This window comes from Cibotium barometz, chromosome 31 (genome assembly GCF_041138505.1).
Source record: "Cibotium barometz isolate CiBa-2024 chromosome 31, ASM4113850v1, whole genome shotgun sequence".
NCBI classification, from domain to species: Eukaryota; Viridiplantae; Streptophyta; class Polypodiopsida; order Cyatheales; family Cibotiaceae; genus Cibotium; species Cibotium barometz.
In genome coordinates, this window is record NC_141076.1 from 8,592,501 (window position 1) to 8,597,500 (window position 5,000).

The following is a 5,000-nucleotide window of genomic DNA, read 5'->3' on the forward strand; positions in this document are numbered from 1 at the left end:
TCGTAGGAACCCGTGATGAGGGTTTTGGTCTTGTAAGGGTTGTTTTGCTTTGCAAGAAGAAGGGCTGTGTGTTTTTCAACTGTGTGAACAGTTTGAGAAAGAGAGAGTAGTGAAAAGCATGTCGGCTGTATATATGTAAGAGAGAGAGAGAGAGAGAGAGAGAGAGAAGTAGCGATGGCTGTATCGCCTGTGTGGTTGTGGCTGTGTAATACCTGAGTGGTTGCCCAGCCTTGCAAAGAAGCCAGTCGCAAGCGCCTTGCATCAGTTATGCAGGCAGGCGGGCTAGTACACGTAGGCAGGCAGGCAGGTGGTACACGCAGCCAAGCAGGCCAGTATGCGCACAGGCAACAACGCCAGTTGGCGATCATAGGCGGGCAGGCTGCAAGAAAATGCGGAAAGCAAAGTCGCCGGGTGGTAAGTTTTTTTTAGCTTTCGTTTTTTTTATATAAAAAAAACTCCACGCGATGCTTTCATTGTTTTAAACTTGCGCTGAAGGGTTTAAAAAATCCAAGCCCGTTTTTTTTTTTCTTAAGAATATATATATATATAAACACAAAAGAAAAAGCTACTTATGCTTTTGGGGAAGTCTATAAATTCCCCTCAAGGAGGCTTCTTGCCACACATCTCTCAAGCTCTCTACTACTCTTCTTTGAAGAAGGCCAAGCTTTTCTCTCCTCTTGCCCTCTTCAAGATGTCAACCCAAGAATCCGAGTTGGAGCCCATTCCCGAACGTGAAGACCTGCCGGCTGCGGAAGCCACCAATGGCGATCTTTTCGACGATTTTGTTTCAAAATCTGATTTCCAAGAGTTTAAAGTTGCTCTCGAAGCTTCTTTCTCTGAACATCAAGCACAAGTCGCCACTTAGATGCAGGCTTTAAAAAACTCCATCTCTTTGTTAACCACTATCCTATCTACTCTTTCGGATATGGATACTTTGGCATCTGCTTTAGGCCCCAATATTACTCCGGAACAGTTTGGGGACGAGCAAAAGCAGCGTACCAAGGAGATAGTGGACACTTGGCTACATAAGTGGCAGGTCCATTTTCAGTTTCATCCATATGACGATGGCAAAAAGATCCAGTTAGCAGCAGGTTTCCTCTCAGGCAAAGCTTTGCTTTGGTGGAAAGAACTCAAACCTAAACCAACGACTTGGGCACAGTTTGAAGAAGTCTTCAAGAAAGAATTCCTCAAGAAAGAGATGACTATGATATTGTTGTGCCCAGTTTAAGAATTCCTCAAGAAAGAGAATGACTATGATATTGTTGCCCAGTTTGCTACTTTGACCATGACCTCACAGAACCTCACTTATGAGGTCTATCTCCAGAATTTAGGGACTTGCTGTTGAAAGCTACGAAAATGGATTCCACCACTCTTTTGGGTTTCTTCGTAGCCGGTTTACCCGCCGACTCGTACCGTTTACAGGTTAAAAACAACAAATGCAGAACTTTGGACGAGGCCATTCATTCCGCTCGTATTTATGACGATACAATGGTCTCTTTCAAATCTAAATCCGTGACCGAGCAGGGGAACAAGCACAAAAGGAAGTTCTCCGCACCAATGGCTAGCACGACAGAAGAAAAGTCTTCGGACCAACCTTCAAAGAATTTTACTTCGACCCCAGCAAAGAAAAAACGTCTCCTCAAGGCTTTCAAGAAGGAGAGACGTTGCTTTATCTGCGAAGAAAAAGGACATGTGTAATGAGTGCCCGAAGCAAAAGGGTGCAAAGACCAACGCAAGCCCTAAGCCAAAGGCAGCTAACCAGTTGTTTTTGACAAGTACGTCAATTACTGTACTTTCTCGCTCTAGTTCATGGTCTAATTGTATGTTCAACTCTAAAGTTATTGGCTTGCATGATCTTCTCCGAGTTTATGGAGAAGTGAATGGCCACAGAATCCACATTCTTCTAGACCCTAGCAGCCCACACAACTTTGTTAATTACAAACTTATGCAAAAATTGGGTCTTGGCACAACACCTAGCGATCATACCTATGAGATACGTCTACCTGCGGATCGGCAAGCATGGAATCGAAAGGCGGAGAAGTTGCCGATCCGGATTTGAGACTACAAAGATACTCTGGAGTCCTATATTATGCATCTAGAGCATGTAGACTTGTTATTAGGGATTGAGCAGTTTAAGACTCTTCACGTCCAGATAGATTGGTCTAGTCATACTTTTTCTTTTAAACATAGGAACACCCAGTATTGTATCTTAGGTGATTGTATACATCCCTCTCAGGGACCTCTTGTACATACAGTTGATTTTGGAAATATAATGGATTCTTCTTTGTATAATGCTTTCCATTGTTGATTCCACTTTCTTCGTTTCTCATACCTGCTATGGATGTTAATGAATTAAGTGTGTTTGAAAGCAACGAATTAAAGAAGATACTTGATTTGTTTCAAGATGTATTTCCTAAGGAACAGCCATCAAGCTTACCACCTGAAAGGGGAGTAGATCATCGTCTTGACCTAGTCCCCGGTGCTCACCCTGTTAGTATTCCTCCTTACAGGATAAGCCAAGCTAAGGAAGATGAGTTGGCTAAACAACTCGAAGATTATTTGAGGATGGACCAGATCCGTCCAAGTAGATCACCTTGGGATGCACCGGTGTTACTTAGGAGAAAGAAGGACAACACCTGGAGAATGTGTATAGATTATAAGAGATTGAACAAGCTGACAATTAAGAACCGTTATCCTCTCCCTAGATCAGATGACTTGATTGACCGGTTAGCCGGAGCGAAGTATTTCACAAAGATAGATTTACGTACTGACTATCACTAGATACGTATTCATGAAAGGCATGTCGAAAGAACCGCCTTTCGGACTAGGTATGGTCATTACGAGTTTCTCGTATTACCTTTTGGGTTAACCAATGCTCCAGCCACTTTCCAACAAATGATGAACGATCTTTTTCGTGAACATTTAGAGAAATTTGTGGTTGTGTTCCTGGATGTTATTTTGATATATAGTCGTACTCTTGAGGATCACATTAGACACCTCACGATTGTCTTAACTATTTTAAGACAGAATCGACTGTATGCTAAATTAAGTAAATGTGAGTTTTTTATGACAAAAATCATTTACTTGGAACACAAGATCACTAGACATGGGTTGAGCATTGACTATGACCGTATTCAGAAGGTTCTGGCTTGGCCTATATCACAGACAGTAAAACAACTTCGTTCTTTTCTCCGTTTTGTTGTTTTTCTTCATAAATCTATGCGGGAGTACTCTCAGCTCACACTACCGACGACCGACTTGTTGAAAGGTCGTGGACGTAAGTCGAATCAGCCTATCACTTGGAATAACGATCTGGATATGGCCTTCAGACTTTTGAAAGATAAAGTTAAGGAAGTGTAACTCGCGGCGACGGGTGCCCGGGAGACTAGGGCCTTTGACACACTTGTTGATACCATCAATGCATATTAAAACATTTAAACATGGCCACAGCCTTAACACATAACCATCATCACTTTGCATAAAACATAAAGCAGGACAAAACATCCACAAATGCTGCAAATGGAGCTTGCACGAGTGACACTGCATAGAGGCCGGAATGGGCCGACCCCCCCCCCCCCCCCTTGGAGTATTTTATCACCCAAGGAGAATAATATCATGTACAAGCTTTGAGGGCCTTACTCTCCCCACGGGAGATGCCGGATTATCCATATACAAATGCCATAACACAGCCAACACGAGGCAACCAAGCCGGAACATAGGCTGTAGAAATGCCGAGCCAACAATATAATCCATATACCTCCGTGTGGGTACTGATTCTTCCCCAAAAACCACGGGTCTTCATGCAATAGAAAGGGTACAGCAAGTACAACTCTCCATTCAGCCGGTACAACAGGTACAGTGGTTGGTGCAGCCGGTACAGTGGTTGGTACAGCCGGTACGGTGGCTGGTACAGCAAGTACAACAAGTACAGTGGCTGGTACAAGAAGTACAGTGGCTGGTACAGCAAGTACAGCAAGTAAAGATGCTGGTACAACACATACAATGGCTAGAAATCATAATAAATGTTGAATACCCTTGCCTTCAGTATTTCTTCGCGATGGAAGCCTCCAAAACAGTCCCCAACAGCCGGTATTCTTCATGGGCAGCCTTCAAGTGAGAGAGAAAGAGAGTAGCCATCATTAGGGCAACCTGTAACGGTGGTAGAGGCTAGTGTGGAGCAAGAGAGCCTCCATTAATGAAGAGAGAGGGCTCCAATTTATAGATTTGGGCCTCCCATGAGCTAAAATGGCAAGAGAAGGTTACGATGACAAGTGGAGAGCCACACAATAGCTGAAGTGACAAGTGTGAGGCCACTTGTCTCACTTTGATCCTTTTTCTAACAAGTGTCAGGCCACTTGTCTCACTTTGGTCCACTTTCTTGCCACATGTCCCAATCTAAGAGATGGGTCCTTCCATAATCTTTACCTCTAAAAATATCCCAACTGGTAGACATTCTGTCATAGGTACTTTGCCAACTCTTGGTATCTGCTCAATCCCAGATGTAATGACGCGAACAGAATTTCCATCGGAGTCGGGCCAAAAATAGCAACTCTCCTAAATTTTAGGAGTGTGGTCCTTTGTATTCTAGGATAATCCCCCGTTCCCAAAGCTTGTACTTTCCAAATATTTAGACATCCTGGAGTCCACCAGACCCTTTTCATACTGGGAAATGTCCAGGCTGGTGACATCCTCCCCAGCTTCTTAAAAGTTGTCCGCAACTTTAAGCTTCAAGCCATATATTCAAGATATAATCATGTCCCATCGATTGGGCGAGACGAGACAGTCTCAAAAATCCAATATACTTGAAGAATCCATGTCCCAAAGAAATGGGCGAGACTAAATAAGTCTCCATAATACCAATATCAAAATCATGTCCCAAGATAAATGGGCGAGACAAAAACAGTCCCATAAGTCCAGATATCATAATCATGTCCCAAGTAAATAGGCGAGACAAATCAGTCCCATAAGTCAAGATATCGTAATCCATGTCCCAAGATAAA

General features: G+C 43.3%; 1 protein-coding gene across 1 annotated transcript in view; it reads right to left on the minus strand.

Moving 5' to 3' along the window:
- LOC147620471 (Transducin/WD40 repeat-like superfamily protein) overlaps positions 1–5,000 on the minus strand; it is a 78,687-nt gene that overhangs the window by 16,698 nt on the left and 56,989 nt on the right. The window lies entirely within an intron of this gene.